Source organism: Lonchura striata, chromosome 3, assembly GCF_046129695.1.
Source record: "Lonchura striata isolate bLonStr1 chromosome 3, bLonStr1.mat, whole genome shotgun sequence".
In the NCBI taxonomy this organism is placed as follows: Eukaryota; Metazoa; Chordata; class Aves; order Passeriformes; family Estrildidae; genus Lonchura; species Lonchura striata.
Window position 1 is genome coordinate 38,491,935 of NC_134605.1, and position 18,756 is coordinate 38,510,690.

General features: G+C 38.4%; 1 protein-coding gene across 4 annotated transcripts in view; it reads right to left on the reverse strand.

Annotated features, from left to right (window-relative positions):
• The window catches only part of PDE10A (phosphodiesterase 10A), a 351,678-nt gene that overhangs the window by 313,331 nt on the left and 19,591 nt on the right, over positions 1–18,756 (reverse strand). The window contains exon 1 of one of the 4 annotated variants that reach the window (XM_021544163.3): positions 7,581–9,228. The exons of the other annotated variants lie outside the window; for them this stretch is intronic. The gene's annotated coding sequence lies outside the window, so the exon portion shown is untranslated. Of the gene's footprint in view, positions 1–7,580; positions 9,229–18,756 lie in introns of those variants that run through there. 4 annotated transcript variants of the gene reach the window in all.

Sequence of the window (18,756 nt, forward strand, 5' to 3'; positions counted from 1 at the left end):
ACTAAGAGTAGGATGAAAACCTACCAAGTCATCAAAAATAGGTTGAAATGGTAAAGAATGAGATTTCCCTAATAGTAGAGATCAAGCAGGAAAAGGATAAATGAAAATAATTTAAAAATCAGGCCAAGATATACTTTGCTATATAAACAAGAGAATGAAGACAGCGTAAAAAAAAGCACATTGTAGTTGGCAGAGTGCAAAAATGAACACAAATATGGTCTGAGGTGGATGCTTTGTCTGTGTTATCAGTAACATAGGGGAAAAGCCTTGCAAAAGTCTAATGTACCTCAGAGGCAGGGCACATGTAACCAGGCCAGGTTAAAAAAAATGGGGGAAAAAAATTGAAGAAATGCAGAAGGCAGCATACAGCAAGTGTGTCTCCATTCATACTACAGTAAAATAAAGGTGTCAATTCCCAGGTTGTTTATATATAGTTACAAAACAAAGCTAGAGTTTATAGTTGGAGACTTTCAGAGTGATTCAAACTATGTAAAATAATAAAAAAAAAAAAACTTTCCAGAGGCTGACTGATGATTTAAGCCAACTGAAGAGCCATTAAAATTACCTTCACAGAATCTGTAACTATTTTAGGAGACAGTGTAGTTTTTAAGTGTCTAAAGCATCTTGCTTTTTTATTTCTAAAGATTTATTTCCATGAAGTATCTTGAGTTAAATATATGCCTTTCCCCTAACTGTTTCAGATTAAATAATAAAGTGCATTTATTAAGGAGGGAAAAAACCCCTTGGGGTGGGCGGGGGTGATATCTGAAGAGGCCTTTTTCCAACTGTCAACATTTTGAAGCTGAGTAATAACGCAGCCTTGGGGTTGCCATGGGAACATGTTTCATTTCCTAGGTGACAGCAATTGTATGTCGTCACCAGTGAACTGCACTGACTCTGGAAGTATGTCAAGCTCCCTTTAGACACAGGCATCCCGAGACTTCCTGCGCCTGCCACAGGCCAGCACCTCTAACCTGGCTCCCACAGGACCCAACCACTCATCCTCCCCTGGGAAGAACAGCCTGGTTTGGCCAGGGCAGGAGTAGGGTTCAAGATATCCTCATCTGAAGACCCTAGCGAAGAGCAAACTCACCCATCCCCTTGGTATTCCCCTGCATTGCCTTACAAACCTTCTACAGGCACAGCTTCATTCTTGAGCAGCTCCAATCTCCAACCCTTTGGCCCTGGATAAGTCCCACCAGAAAGGCTTCAAGCATCAAAAATCACTCAGACTTTTGTGCCACATTAGGAACAGACACACTATTTAAATCAACTATTATGGAATCACCTGTACTAATAATCAACCCCTAAAAACGATGATTTTTTCAACTGGAACTTCAGGTTATATGACTGAAGACCCTTCTTTGCAGCACATATGTTCCCGAACACAACTTCGAGGCCACCAGATGCACAGTATGACAAGCAGGATTCACTAGCCTGTGAACACTAGGGAGGGCAAATATATAAAAATTTCTCCCTAACAGCTCCTCAGTGCTCATGCACTAATCCAAAATAAGCAACTCTGATTCTGTAATAATTATTCTGCTCTTGAAGTAGAGTGATTATTTTATTCTGGGATAATTACTCCATTCCCAAAGTTAAATAATAGTTATAGAATAAAATCATTTTTATTTTGGAATATTTCATCCACATGTGGGAGTTATTCTAGAACAGCTAAATTATACCCTCATAGTTAGAAGGGAACAGTCCTGCCAATCAATTTTCCTCATGCAGGCGAATCCTTAAATCATCGTGCTTTTGTAAGGAACAGTGCAGAAGTTGTCATTGCACAATTGGAGACCCCTACTGTTTAATTTCAAGAAGAACCTGCAATCACCTACATCTGGTTAATAGTTCCCCCAAATTTTTTAGAGAGCAGTCAATAAAATAAATTACAAGTATATCAAGTGAGTTTCAGAGCATGCTACAAATACTATTACTGGTAGAAGAGCCTCATCACATAGTTTGAAAATAGTATCTATGTCACTGAATTCCTTCTCCCCACTCACATGGTTAGGAATTGCTGCCAAGGATGGCCCTGGTCTACACTCAAAGAACCCTGCCTGTTGAGGTAAATGTGAGTAGAGGAATATGCCAGCACCTGTAGCAGCACTCGATTTCTGAAGGAACTGGGGGCATACCCCAGACCATGCAGTTATTGTGCTATTTGTTCTAGGGTAACTACCTTAGATAGAAATTTGAATTTAAAACTGTTTACTTGAAAATACATTCAAAATATGTTTTGATTTTGACCACTGTTTTCTAATATATACAGTTCTCAAGAAATTAAGAAAGGTTCAAAAAAAATGGGCATTAAGCTACGCAAAGAAGTCAGAAGGCTCAAAAGTTTAGGTTCCCACAGCAACAGTAATTCAGCAACATTCAAGATACAGAGTGAGCATAAATTAACAGTTATTGGAAATGCTGCATATGTGCAGTATGGCCACGTTAACATTGCTATGGGAACCTTAACTTTTGAATACATAAGCATACTACCAAAATAAAAATCATACAAAAGAAATCATTACAGACTTTGCTGGAAAATGCTGCACCCAATTCCTCATCTGAAATCTGTTGATGCACAGCATAAAGACCCTAAACACTTAAAAATCCACATAGGTGAGAAAATAATCTCTAAGAGCAGGAGCACCAGAGCAATAACTATCTCTGACACCAATGATGCAACTTTATTTTAAATTTTAACTTATAGTCAAACAGAATGCAAAATCATTCCAAAATTGCAACAGATGAAAAAAACAGAAGTTCATGTACAGCTATCACCTTTTGCTCTTTTCTTCACAGATTTTTCATAAATTAAATATTTTGGAAGAACAAAGTGGAAATTTGCTACTGGCTTTAGTCTTTTCCAGCAAATTTCAATTTAAGGAAAAAAGAAAATCAAGCTCTATTCTGATATACATTTATTTAGTAGCTGCAAGTCTAGATTGACTCTCTCACATAATTCTAACTAAACTCAGAGTTCATTTCAAAACAGCTTGATTTGGTGATTGAAGTTTGGGTAGTTTTAAAAGAACCTAGTGACAGTAGGCTGCTACCTCAGCCTTACTCTCTAGAAGATGGGATGTCCCTTCAGGGTAAAAAAACCAGCTCTACCACTGTATCCAATTCTCTGTGATGCATGATCCTGAGCAGGCCAAGCTTACTTTCCTAAGCTTCACTTCCCTGAGCTGTGAAGAAGGAATAAGGACACTCATGTCCCTTTTGATGCACAGGTCCAGCATGTTAACTAAATGTTTTTTCTCTCCTGTTTAAAACAACAACAAAATCTTCAAAGCAGTCTTTTTGCAGTATTTGAACAGAATTCCAGCAGCATCTGAAATAATGGCTCTGCCAACTTTTCATCTAAGAAAAGAAAAACTAAAAGCTCCTTTCTGCCACTCCAGCTTTTCAGTTCAGTGTGGCATATATGGTTAGTCCCATCCAAAATCCTGTTGAACAAGTTTATTACAGAGTGGCTGCAAGATCACCAAATATTTTGATCCAAGAAACAGGACAAGTTTCAGAGTCCTGGAACTGCAGGGGCAAGATAAATAGGAGTTCTCCAGTCCAAGTCAATGCAAAAGGCTTTCTTGTTGATATCTTGGCAAGCATGCCTGGAACTGTACTAACATCAGCAGGATTTCCTTGCTCATAGTAAAAAGCAGGATATTGGCCTTGAAATAAGCCACACAGTTCAAAGAGACCTTAATCTAAATTATTTGAAGTGACTCTGATTTCTTGGCATTTATAGCATAGACTTAATGAAGATTACATGGGCCTACCACTTGAACATGTTCTCTGCATATCATTAAGATATTACTCAGTCATGAACTTGATTTTCTCTAGACTGATTTAGAAAAATAAGAAAACAAACTAACACTGGTTAGAATAATGCTTTTACAAAATCAGAGATGCTTCAGGTGCTTGCTAGTAAATGTGAGATGGACAGAAAATCTTGCCCAGTATACTCATGACTGAATTTCTGATAGCAAACAGACACTGTATTATTTGATCAAAATTAAAGAGTTTATAGTCCTTTACATACACTGATTATGGTCTTCCTCCACCAGGCAGGGCACTGTATTTTCTAGACTGGAAGAAGCAAGACTTCTGTGAATGGAGCCTAAGGAACACAAAGTTTAGGTGGCAGAATTATGTTTTCAAACTGTACTTAAGATGTTGCACGAGGGAAGAATAGAAAGCATGGTTTAATTGAAGGCCCTGGCATTTCAAGATGTTTGCAGCTATCCTCCAACAAACTGCCAAGTGCTTTAATAACCAGCTGCCTTCTGTGTTCTGTTCCTCTCATAAATGGTAACCTGCACATATTGCAACCTCCATACCACTATGTCCAGTACCCTGAAATCCCTCCTGTGCTGTAGCCAGGACCCTCACCATCTCTGCTTGCTTTAGATCCAGTCCAGTCTCACAACATGAAGGACACTTTTGTCTGGATAGGCTCCACTAGTATCTGAATCTGTTTCCTTCCTGAGACAGTTCTATTCCTAACTGCTCGCGCTATGTGGCTTCTCTAACATCCTCTGAAGCTCTACTGTTGAATCCTAATTCTTTTCCTTCAAAAGTTGTAGCAGCAAGGATGTAGTTGCATGTTTGTTCACTCAGTCCATGAAGTGAGAAAAAAGGCATCATGTTTTCTAGTGAAACTGGTAAGTTTTCTTTAAATTATTTAACATGTCTTCTGTTCGTCAGTAGATCTTTAATGAACTTTGTCAGGCATGTAGGTGGTAAATTTTTGACAAAATATTCCCACACTTCATTAACTTAACTCTGATATACTGAGTAACATTCCTAGCCTTACTGACTCACATTTATGACAGGCAGGAATTCTTGAGCTTGGTTTTCTGGGACAGCAATGGGAGTCACCAAAAAAAGATCCTTCCATGTACTTTGTGTTCATATGTCAATAGCCATCAGCTTGTCACAGCTTTATTATCACAGTTCTATCTACAGAAATTATCTCTGCTATTCAGCATGTTTTTAGCCATTACTTGCCCTCCTGATCACCACTTCACTCTTAGAGGCATCTTCCAGTTTCAGGATGCATAGAGCACTTGTCTCTGCATTCTGACATACCATGCAAAGTGTAGTGTACCGAAACCACTCTACTAGTTTACAAGTTCCCTATTCTCTTCAGCATCCAGTTCTGGTATGACTGAAAGCCAAAGAAAAATAATAATAAATCAAGACTATGTAGTAAATCTCTTCCAGATTCTAGCATCAACCCAGCTGTATACACAACATTGTGAATTTTAGTAAAAATTACTCCCTCTTAGCTCTTGCTATCTCTAATAACCACCATACAACATTCAAACATCTAAATTAGGCAGACAACTTTTTCTCTTACCCCTAATTTCCTCTTTCCTTTGACCCTATCCCTTGCCAAATATAAGCTAAAAACAGTTCATGACTGATTCAAGCCATTCTCCCTCTCAATGGCATATCATGGTAAGGGCTAGAGCACTGATAATGAGGGAGTCAGGTTATATAAGCAAACATAGTGCCTCCTGGCTAGATGCAGATGAGTTTCATTTATAATCTGATACCTTGTCAAAAGATCCATATCCTGTATGCAAACCATTATGCTAATTTGCTTTATTGAACATCCCAATTCATCACACTCTAAAATGTTAGCAAAAAAAGTTGTTTCTGAAATGTCAAGGAGATTAAGCAAGGAGATCTAAGCTCTGCCAAGATGTTTCTGTTTAGATTATATTAAATGCACAGTGATAGATATCTTAATGTACACAAGTTCTAATGAACTGTGTATATCAGGAAACTGAAAACATCTGCCTGTGACTTTACAGGTGACTCAGTGCAGGTTTGCTTCCCTTCAGGTCTCATTTCATACTGCTTCTTAGTGTTCCAGCCATAAGAGCACAGTGGTGCTCTAAAACACTTCAGAGAAAATAACAAGGATTGTACAAAGTCCAGGTAATGTTTCCATTCTGTGTCTCATTTTACTGTATGTCTCTTTTATCAGTGAGATGTTGATTCTCCCTTTACTACTGTATTTGGTGCTCATAACTAAAGATTAATTAAACAAACAGGACATGCACAAAATCACACAACTCAAAAGATGATATATCATTGCTGACTGAAGACTAGTTCTAAAATCTGCTACAAACTAAGTCACGGTAGGTTGTCAGCAGAATACCATTAGATTTATTAAAATCAAATTCTGCTTTAAAATGAGCTGTGCTGGCTACCGTATCTCAGACAGTTATGCCTGTAGATCAGTATCTGTTAAATATCTACTTGATGAGAAAAGGACCAAAAGAACCCTTCAAATATGATGTTGCTCTTTACATACTTAATCTTCCCCCATTTCTACTGCTATTGAAGCCCTCAAGATAGTACATTTTTCTCTGTGTTACAGTCCAACCCTCCTCTGTGTTTACAGCACTTCTCAAATTTCTGTGATCATTCAACATTTCATCATTACTCCCAACTTATGCTAAAGGTCAACATCAAAACATTACTTGCTGGAGGCCTAAGACCTCCTGGAATTCCACTAGTAGGTCCTCACAGAGCAAGCCTGGGGCTTCCCTCTTTGTCTCTGCCTGCCACCATCCCAACTTTAGATCCTTTTGTATCATATAGTACCTGTTTTTTCATCTTCTGTTCAGCCAAACATTCTCTACGTAGCACTGTACTAAAAATTCAACTCTACTGTCTTTGGAGACAGCAGCAATATTTTCCTCTCCATTTAGTGTGTACAGATGTCCATCTAGCTACAGAAGAGAACAGCTATCAACTAGGGGAGGAGATGAGGGAAAAGCATCCCCAGATAAGATATCCTCCCAAGTTCCACTCACTAGTGGCAGCTGTCACCTTCCTTCCACTCCTACCAAACCCATCCTTCCTGTCCTGCATGAAAAGCTGCATGTTTCAGCAACCCTCACTAAATGGGAGGTGCAATGTGTGATTATTTTGCACCTCTTCTTCCCCAGAAACCCAGAACCCAAACCCTTAAAGCATCAGAGAGTTGTCCCTGCTCATAATCAAATGATGCCACCTCCAAGCAAGGTCCTGTTAACAGCAGAAAGTCAGATACCAATTAAAAAAAAAAATCTAACCTAAAAATAGCTGACTCTGCCCAAACTGCCAGTAAACAGGGGCTTTGGGCACAAGACAGGATCAAGTCCCCCTACTACAGTGTGAAAACAGTGAGACAGTTGGTTTTAATTATTTACCCATCCTAATCCTGTTCATTTTAGTATTTAATAAAAAAAAAAAAAAAATAAGGATTAGAATATATGACATTGACCTAGCCATGAACTACAACACAAGTACATTGCCCATTACAGTTCTATTTTCACTGCTAATATAATTTTCTGAATCTTTGCATTTTATGAAACATTTGAGAGATTTTACCAAGACAAAAGAGAATCTTTCACATCCATCCCATATAAGTGATTGCTGTTAATAAGGATAAGCAGTCTTATCTTGCACAACTTTCCACAAAATAAACAAAGATCTCAAAACATCTGAGTTTTTTGCAAAATAAAAATTAAAAACTATTGGTTAAGCACACAAAATATAAAGACAAACCTACCCACCTTAAAGAGATATTTCCATATGCTTGTTTAATACTTGGAGTGTGAAGACATCCCTCTTCCGATTGTGGTGAAGTAACAGCCACAGACTTCAAGCAAGCTGGTAGCATTGCTCAAAAAATTTCTCTAATCTGTCCAGTAGAGGGCAATGACATACATACACACACACAGTGTAAAATTGAATTTGAAATGCATACTTCTAAAAAACAAAACTAAATTTAAGAAATCCCTATCCCTAAATCATGAATGACTGTTTTATCTATAATATTCAGGTGCATACAGATCAGTGTCTGCCATTTTAATGCCACAAAGAACCTCCAAATTTAGAATTATATATTAAAAATATTTTTGATGTTTTTGCAAAATTGACCACTATCTATACAAAAACAAGTCAGCCTTACATAAAAGGACAATATATCATTATTTTGCATTTGGCTGCAGGATAAATGCCAGAAGTGTTTTTTATCTCTTCAGCAGCACATATTTTACTTGCTAAAAAAACTTCACTTTTTGTTTAAAATTGGTCCAGAAGGATACTGTTAAATCATTTTCTTCCTGTCACCCATCCATCGACTACAAGGAATGCTCACAGCCATTAAATAAGATACTATGTTTGCATGGAAAGCTGCTGCTGCTGCAACCCAGCTGTGTCTTTTACAGTTCTCAGGGATTGGTTTTTTTAACTACACTTAGAAATAACGCAAAACTTCATCGGGGTCTGTAGCATATTCAGACTTGTAGGTTCAAGGAGGCTGGGGCTGAAGCACTGTACCACCCCTGCCAGCTCCTGACAGACCCCAGTAACAAAGTAAGACTGCAAGCAGTGCCCAGCACCCCTGTCACTCCAACGACAAGAGGAGCCCTTCTGCAGAAAGAAATGTGGTAGAAAGCCCGATGGGCGCAAGCCACCACAAATGCTTGTTTATGTCTGGTTGTGACTTGAAAGTTTCAAGTGCTGTCACCTCAGATTATCCAGGCTCCCAAAATTTTCCACCACTCTTTTGTATGACCTCAGGTTACATTCTCAGATCTACTCCTGTGCTGCAGATAGAGAGAACATAGCTGTTAAACACACCCCCAAATAGCAGGCATGAAAATGAGATGCAACTCACGAGTAATGGCAAATTTTACAATTTTTTTTTTTTTAAGTATGGCAGAGAATGGTTCATGTCAACACATGCCATCATCTGAACAGTTTTTTCCAGAGTATCCAACTGACTTACTTGGCTGAACATGGTAGTTCCTAGGGCAGCTGGTCAGGACTCAGAATTTGCTACAAAAGGCTTGCAGTACACTCCACTCCAGGAGGGAGGAACAAGCTCCCCAAAGCTCAAGTACACTGGCTGCTGCCAGAGTTAGCAGGCAGTGGGCGAGAACTCCTCCAGCTCCTTTTATCAAGATGTTCACCTCATGATCTACTGGTTTCCTAGCAGCTGCCACAGCTGGAAGTGTGAGGGAGTCCCCCAGCCTGAAGCAGCAAGCATGGAGCAGTTGCCTAGCTCATGGAGTGTGAAGGCCCTGGAGCCTGCAGTGCAGACAGCAAGCCAGCAAGACACTTGGATTATAGTGAAAGCTCATCAAAGTAGAAACTTCTGGGACAGAAGTTTATACAGTTTGGATTTGTATGTGCAAAAGAGACATTTTTAGAAGATCCACAACTTACTGTGATTTACGCCTCAAGGATTGACTCTTGCATGTTGTATGGTAGCCCCTCTCTGCTCTGGTTACATTCAGCTCATATGTTTTACATTTTCTTTATCATAGACCCTCAAAAGTTTTTTTGGGTTTTTTTTTTTTTTGGGGGGGGGTTTGTTTCTTTTTTTTTTTAATCAAAATGACTTCTTGAAGAACTTGACTGAAGTTTTAGAGAAGTGCAGTTATGACCCATGTATGTCAAATGGTGTATAGCCTTGGGTTCAGCCTGTGTACAAAGTACTGGTAGCATTTATCAAGATTGATGGACAAGAATTTTCTCATGATTAAATAAAATTTAGGTTAAAAATTTAAATTAATTTTTATAATTCTTTAAAAGAAGATATCATTAAAACAAATTTAAACTCACTGAAGAATTTGCTTTAGATTGTCTCAGAAAGAAAAAAACGCTAACATACTGATACTGATTTTTCATGTTAGATATTGACCAAATTTGTCTATTATAAGGAAAAAATGGGTTTGGGTTTCTTTTTTGGGGAGCTTGGGTTTTCTTACTCTTGTACTTTCTACATATGTTTATGATACCATTGCAATAAGAGCTATTAAAATCTTGTTTAAAAACTGTTCTCAATGTGATTTAGCTATCAGAATGCTAGTTAAGTATAATCAATAATCTACCTACATGGATGATGGAAACAACTAATTTTGACAGGAAAGCAAAGTAGCAAGATATATCTAAAAGGTATGTATCTACAAATAGCATATTATCATCATCCAACTTCAATCAATGTGTATCTGTCAACATACAGGGGATTTCTGTACACTTGGGCTTCTGTGAGCTTGACTCAAGGAAATCCCTTCATATGAGGCAAAGCACACATTTTAACATTTCATATAGATAGCCCAGAAGCACCTGCACATTTTGTTTATGGGTTTCAATATTTAGGTGTTTTTTTGGGTTTTTTTTGGTTTTTTTTTTTTTTTGTTGTTTGTTTGTTTTTTTTTAATGCTATGAAGATCCTACCTCAAAGGCCTTTTGGCAAACTATCAGGACAATAAAAGACCCCAGCAAATAAAGTATGTCCTCTGTGATACACAGGCCCTTGGCAGAAGGTAGCAATTAATGTGAGCCGCAACACCTAGGCCACATGCACCAGATATGGAATTAAGGTGAAGAGTCAGCATGCAGGAACAAAACGTAGGAGGAATTTCAAGACATACAGGTCACCCAGACAAGATAGCACAGGACAAAGCTCAAGGGTGCCTGTATGGATGCCTGACAAATACACAGAAAGAGTCTGCAGCCAGCACACTCGTATGGCACACAGGACATTCCACACCAGGAAGGCAGAGAGTCACTTAAAGCCTTGCAGTGCAGCTCCAGTACTTTTATTTTACAGACATGGAAAAAAAAAAATCAAAGCTGCTAGCAAGGAAAGCTATTTTGTGCTAACTGGACAGAAATTTTTTGAATACAGTAAAATCATTCTACTACTCTGCCATAAGAGAGTAGATCCCATCAGATTCCTGTCCTTGAGTCTGGCAGCAATCATTTTTCCTAGCCCAAAACCCAGTGAACCATCTGCTCCTCAAGAAAAGGTACTTCCTGCTATGATTAATATACATTTTCCATACATTCTAGTGAAGCCATTTATTTTCCCTAAGGCCAGTAACACGCTAACATAAACTGTTGTCAAGAAGTCATCAGCAGCTAAACCTCACCACAGTGTAATTCCCACCTCTTGGAGGCAAGCACAGAGCCTGGGTGAGTCCTGCCCCCTGTCTCACGTCAGCCCCTACACCTCAATACCCCAAAGAAATGAACACAGGCATGTAAGGAGCCAAAGCAAGGGATACATCCTCAGTTTTGGCAGTCAGGATGCTCAAAACATATGCGACCCATAGTTTAGAGAAGTGAGCATGCTGACAGTGCTCTGATGACAGTAGAGCTTTGCAGGTCATAAAAACACATACAACACTGAGGCAGGAAGTCTAAATGCAAGTGAGCAGGCACACAGATATAATTCTGATGAGTCATGTCATATGAACCTCACAGGTGTGGGGAAGGCAAGAGATCCTCCAATACCTATCCAGCTTGGAAGGAGTCAATCACATCCGAGTAAAGAAACTGTCTCCCCCTTGTACGTTTTGTTGCCTGAGTCATGAGTGGGCTTTTAAAACTGCAATGGCTTAGCAAGGTCTGCCAAAAGACCCAGACAGTGGTTGCTGCAAAACATTATTCCTGTGGCTGATTTTAGTTCTTTCAGACAGGTTCACAGATCCACTGAGCAGGGTAAAGATCTAGGTTGCTTAAGAGAACAAAAAGAGCCCTTTTCTACTCCTCCCTGCAACTCGTTCTAAGCCAACTTAACAAATTTGAGATGCTGGATAGTTTTGCAATGAAGATCCACAGACACAGAGGTCCACTTTGGAACAAGATTGAACATAGAATACATTCATCTGGACCATCTTTTTAAAGCATGATACTTGCCTAATTCCACATTCAAGTATTTTAAGGTTAGTTCTGAAAATACCCTGATAGCTGTAGCCATTAATGTCTTAAGAACCTATTCAACTGCTTTTTTCTTTTTATATCACTAAAGCTGAATCAACAAGATTGCAGAGATCTGAGATAAGAGTGACTGCAGAGCTGAATTTAGCCCAGTGGTATTTTTGTTTAAAGAAACATCACAGAATGGAGAAATGCTGTACTCACAAGTGTTTTGGGACTGCATGAAGGACAAACTCATTAGGCTGAAAAGCAGTACTTTTATCTATGTCTAGTATTTTTATGAATAGCATCTTAACCCATTCATCTGGAGATCCCTTCAGTAACTACTGCTTTCTAAAGAGGTGTTTTTTAAAGAATTTAGTATAGGGAAAAAAAGCAATGCAGCAATTGATAGATATGGAAATACCTGAAATGTGACTAATGAAATTTATACCTAAATGTCATATTTTTACCAACTCACAGAATTACTTCTCATTTCCTACACAGGATTTTAAGAAGTCTCTGCACCTGCCTCCTCTCCCCAAAGGGAAAAAAAAAAATATTTAAAATGCAAGATAAAGATGCTAAATGCAATTCACAGAAATCATAGAATAATTCAGCTTGGGCAGGTCTCTGGAGTTTTCTAGTCCAACCTTTTACTCAAAGCAAGATGAACCTAAGACCAGGGTTTTATCAACTGAGTCTTGAAAACCTTCAATGGTGAAAGTTGAACAACTTGCTTCATTGCTTGACTGACTTCAGAATGAAAAAGCTTTTCATTTATAGTCAACCTAAACCCCTTGTTGCAACTCAGGTCTCTTGTCCTTCTGTCATGCACTGCTCTGAAGAAATTCAGAGATTTTCTCTAGAAATTGCTGGACTACTAGTAGCTGCAGCTGCAGTCACCTCTTCTCTAGGCTGAACAAGCCCAAGTCTTTCAGTCTCTCTTCACCTGCCATGTGCGCCAGCCATGGCCATCTTGGTGACCCTCCTCTAAACTCTATATAATTTAGGAATGCCTTTCTTGTACTTGGGGATCCAAAACTGGACACATTACTCCAGGGGCAGCCTACACAATTGCTGAGTAGAGGCACACAACCACATCCCTCTACCTACATGCCATACTCCTGTTACTATAGCCCAGCAGGCTGTCAGCTGCTGCCTCCGTTGCCAAGGCACGCTCCAGACTTATATGCACTTTGTCTTCCACCAGCCCCATAAAGTTCTTTTCTGCCAAGCTGTTCCCTGGCCTGTATTGTTCCGAGGCAGGGCTTCACCCCAGGTGTGAGATTTGGTATTTGCTGTCCTTGCTAAATTTCATAAAGCTCCTGCTGGCCCTTCCATCCATCCCATCTAGATCCCTCAAATGTGGCTCTGCCTTTAAGTATTTTGACTGGTTCCTACAATTTGGTATCATCTGTAAACTAAGAGCAAGCCTTCCATCATCCCCTCCAGATCACTGCCAAAGATATTCGTTGACTGGTGTCAGGATATACCCCTGTGGTACTCAGTTCAAGCAGTCTTATTATCTGTTCATTGAGAACATATCCATCTGGTACATCCAAACTCTGAGCATTGAACAAGCAGATGGGATTTCAAGGCATAAAATTACAAGTATAGCAGCATATCTGAATTTAATATTTAATCTAGTTATAGAAATCAGCTGTTGTTATTTACATGACCTAACTTTAGCATTAAGCTTAGTCACCGCTGCCTTCCTTTTCAGTCAGCAGATAGAAAAAAGAATCGGTACAAGCTGGGGACCAACTGGTTGGACAGCAGCTCTGCAAAAACAGATGTCAAACAACAGGGTGTTAACAAACTGGAGAAAATACAGTAGTGGAACACCAAATGCCTAAGACTGTTATTTAAATAGCTGAAGGTGCTAGATGACATGCCAGGAGAGGCTAGAGGAACTAGGTTAGGTTACTTGAAAAGGGGTAAACCAAAAGCCAATTGCTGAATTCAACAAGCTAAAGGCGAGTTGTAGAGGAGAGGCGGCGTAAGAGTTTTCTCACAAGTGCACAACAAAGAAGAGACAATTTGTGACAAATTATGATGCTGGAAACTCTTATCAGACATAAGGAAAAAAATAATCAAAGTGGTTTAGTACTGATAAAGGTGCTCAGAGTGGCTGCAAACTCTTCATCCTTGGACATTTTTAAAACAACTGGATAAGCCTTGAGCAAACTGATCTAACTTGGAAGTTAGCCAAGATTTGAATGAGGGGTTGTATCAGTGACTTTAAGAGGGCCCTGCTAGTCTAAATTTTTCTGCGATTCTAGGAGAAAGGCTCCTCCAGTGGGTGATTCATCTTGTCTTAAAATAGGTGTCTAAAATAGATTAGATGAATCACCATCTGGTGGTGCCTGTGTCTCACTGTAAATATTCTCCACTGAATACAAAGGCAACCTAAGCTGACCAGCTATGATTAAACGACTTACAGTGAGACATCTGTAAATTCTAAGAGATAGGACTTGTGCCACTCAAAATGATAGAGTTCTTGCCTTGTTTACATATTCCCCCTTTAGGGCATGAACCACTTCCTTAATAACCAAACTCAGTTGTGGGAGAAGGTGGACAAAACCCTCCTATAACACATAAAAATTAAAGTAACTTCTAATTAGAGCTACACAGCTATCTTAAACAGTTTGATGCCAAATGAACAATTCTCCCCATAATGCAATGGGTACAGTTTTATGATTATTATTTAATATATTACGTATATTAAAATATGTAATATTTTATTGTTAAAGACAGCTGACAAATTCGAAGCTGATAGGATGGTTTTCCCTAGCATGAGGAAATTTCTATCATCACAGCCTTATATATTAAGATATAAGGAGCTAAAGGAGATATCCTTTATTGGATAAAGGAGAATGAATTTAAATGTTCAGGTCATAAAATTTTTTAAATTTGTTATTGTAGTTGTTATTATTTTTTTTTGTTATTAACTGTAAATTATTTAAGAACACAGTTTAGAGCTGTCTGAAATGTTCATTGACAAGAAAAGCCACAGATGTTTAACAAAGATAAGTAGAAACCATTGAAGTTGCAGGTGTATTTTTGGACCTTGGAAACAGTATTTAGCTAGAAAACATTTCTTTCTTCCTGGAAGCTGGAGGGAAAGAAAAAAGAAGGTAGATAAAAAAAGAAAGAACAAGTCTTTTTTCAGACCTCCACATCAACAGAATGACCCCGTTTTCTTCTATCTGAAAAACTGAAGCCACTTTTAACAATTAATGTCTACAGAACTGTCTTGTTACTTGACTAATAAAATCAGTGTAACTTTTTCCTAAGGGAAATGGTATTTCTCCTACATACACTAATTAAGTTCCATTTTCCATGTTCCACAGATCCTCCCAAAGCAAATTTCCCTGTTGTTTCCTCAATATCCAGCACCCATTTTTTTTGGTACATAACACAGAGGTGATGAGGTTCCCTGGATGCAAAAAAATTACCCAAATACTACCACAGAAAACTATGGTTGAAGGCAACTGGATAAAACAGAAGGAGTAATGGGCTTTTACTACATGTGCTTTGTTTGTAATCAGAAACAAAAGGTGGGCGTGCCAAGGTGAAAGCAAGTACCTTCCAAAAAAGACAATTCTGGTTTTGCCACAGCTGACAAAGTCTATGAAACTACCTCACAGGTCCTCCAACCAGCCCTGCCTGCAAGGAAGTCACTCTACACATCCCTGAGCAATACAAGAGGGAAGTGGAAGGACAGAGAGACAAGTGACAAACATATTTACTCATAAAAAATGGTCCTGGGCCAAGCACCACCTCTCAAAGCAGCCTATTTGGTAGTTTAGAAAGCAGTCCCTCTTTGTAACAACTTCCCTGTCACAGAACAAATTCAAAGATGAATGCTCATGCCCTGTTGTCACTTGGCCATCAATGAGAAAGATAATGTTCTAAGCATCTTCAGAGAATATGAATCAAAACTTAACAAAACTGTTAACATGTATTAGGTCCAAAAACAGTCTACACTGATTAAGGAGAAAAGTCAGTCCTACAGAAGTCTTTGCCAAAACCACAAAACCTAAGATTTTACATTTCAATGCTGTTTCAGAACTACTGTTGGAACTTTTAACATTTCAGCTATGCAAATCTGAAAATGTTATTATTTTACAATTAACAGAGACCAATTCACACATGCTTATTCTGAGAACTAGTCTTTACTCACAAGGCATTCTTTTAGCTAATTGTAAGATAGGAAATTTTGCTGTGAATAAAAATAATTCAGATTCTGGGTTTTATTTTAGGGCATTAAAATTTCTATATTGACACATACCCAATACCATCAGATCTTATTATTCCTTTGAACTGAGAACTATTAAATATTGAATCCCATGTGAGAATGTGCATAAGATGTCTGGTTTTAAAAGAAGTTTGCCCATGCTCTTCCTATAACAAGGCCAGATCAAAAACTGCAGGGGCAAGCTCTTAGAATTTTGAATGAGTTTTAGTCTTTACAAATATCTTCCAGCATGTTCAGGTAATCAGCTTTAATCACACATGTTGGGGAAATATTTTTTTCCTGTATAGTTTCTAGTACTTTGTGCTGATAACTCATGCTTTATTATATTTTGTCTTACCCTGAAATGCCATCCTATTTTGCATGACTGCATTTTTGAAATCTCAAATTAATTCACTGTAACTACTGAAAAACCATAATGTATTAAGTCATTCTATGAAAAGTCTCCATCTCCCCACTCCACATAGGAAAAAGAAAAAAACAGCCATAATTATGAAAACAGAAGAGGAGGTATATAAGAAACTGCCATTTGTATGGCTTGGCTACTCAAAATTTTTCCAACCTAATTCCACAGATCAGTAGAAAAAGAAACAGTTAGTACTTCCTTATAACTTGTAAGGGCTAAACATTGGCTTTTATGTGGGGAAAAGTTTGTGATATAAGTTGAAATCAAAGTCATCACTGATTTACTTCAGCAAATTTACTAGCCCTGATTGTGACCAAAAAAAAAATTGGCTCAATTTGAAAGCGAAAGCATGTTTTTAATCAAGCTTTGGAACATAAGAGTGACAGAGAACCTCATTCATCAGACATATGAAAAATAGCTAATACTACTGAGCAACAGCTAAGTAAATGCAACTGCCATTTATCAAAACCACACAAATATGAGTCTCAATCTAGGAAGGCATTTCAGAATTTAAAAAAAATATTTTGAGTTAACAGGACTTCAATTTTTAAAATGTTTTTTAAAAATAATTTATAGGTAAAGGAGAAAAACAGATTCCAGATTTTCAAAATTGGGTAAAAACCAGTCTGACTGCATATTGACATTTGCAACCACAGTGTGTAAGCACTGCTGACATATACATAAGGAAACACTGAAAACACCTGGAAGGCACAGGCTCAAGAGAGTAACATGGAAACACAGAGTCATTCAGTAAAAGCTCTGGCAATTTTCAGACCAAGTCTCCACTATACCACTCAAAATTTGCAGAAATTCATTTCTACACCAGAACAATAGCATATCTTCAAGTATGTGAAGAGGGACAATGTTGGAGCAGAGAATCTCAGACTAAGTGAGATAAAACCTTTAGATGTCTGATCTTAAAAGTTTACTCTTAAAGCCCTGGAGAATAGGAGCTTGCATACTTCCTAAAGAGGGAAGGGAGAAAAGACAGACACCTACAGAACACCAGTCTTATAGAAACTCAATTACTCAAATGAGGTATCAATTAACTCTCCTAGGCCACATGTCACTAATCACAGCAGAATAACTAGACACATTCAGAGAGATTGCAAGCAAGAGGACAAAAATAATGAATAGGTATGAAACCATTTAGTGATGGTACAATGAACTGGGAAAAAAAAAGGGAAAGATGATTGAAAACCAGCTTATTCTCTCTCAGCTTTGTCTGATTTTTCAATAGTATGGAAGCATGCAAAAATATTTAGCAATTAAGGGTCAATGCCAAAGGAGTAAAATGAGAACAGCTCTTTTACCTCTCATGTCTTGAGGTTTAAAATGGATGTATGGAAACATCATGGTGACAGGTTCACATCATTCTGCTCCAAGGTAAAAATTCATCCTCTGCTGACAGACATAGAAGCTGCTCCTCTAATTCTCTTTCCCCATATAAGAACTGTTTGCCTGTTCTTTGGGAGGATCCAAGACCACCTGAGACAGCATGGTAACATCTGCTGTCCAGCATCAACTCTGTCCCTGAATGGTCAAGACTTTTCCTCCTACCTCTCAACAGAACATAATTTTCCCAGTTCCTGCTGGAACTGTTTTGCCTGTTCCAAGCAGCATGCCAGGACACTCCTGAGGTACACAGCAGTTATGGACCCCTCCAGGTGACTTCTCCATCACACCCAACTCTGACCTGGCAGTTTCCCACTGAATGATTTTCCCCACTTTGCAGGGTAATGCTGACTGGGGAGCAGTATGACTGTGGCAGAACACATTCTCCTGACATGTCAGACTATCGGATACGTTAAAAAAAGAACAGCCTAACTTCATGCTCAACACCTCTCACTCTCTGGCTGTTCTTGGCACGCTATTTTTACATATATTAGAATAAAAAAGTTTACAATGTGTTCAGTAAGCTGAGAGCCAAAGTGAGGCGATCCTTCAAAAATGTTCAGTTTCCTACTCCCAACAAACTGCTCCTACACTAATGTCTGCAACTAGACTCTTTGTACTAGGATGGAGTTTCAATTTCTCATAGATTTATTTTTTGTTGCAGTGAACTTGTTATAAACGAGAAAATTTATCAAAGGCTGCCCTACAATAAGAAACAAACAAATCAACAAAAAAAAAATCCCAACCCTAACCGCAGGAAAAGTAAAAAACAACAATCCAGAACAATTTCTGAAGGATGGCTTGTGTTATATCTAGAAGAATCTAGGGACTTGCATAGAAGATTTCCCAGAACAAGTTTAATGCTCTGGCCATGAATGAGGAGAAAGAACACAGCAGGTCTGAGAAGGATGATAAAACACACAAGAAAGAATACAGGAAAATAGAATAACATCAAACTGGCTTTGCTAAGACT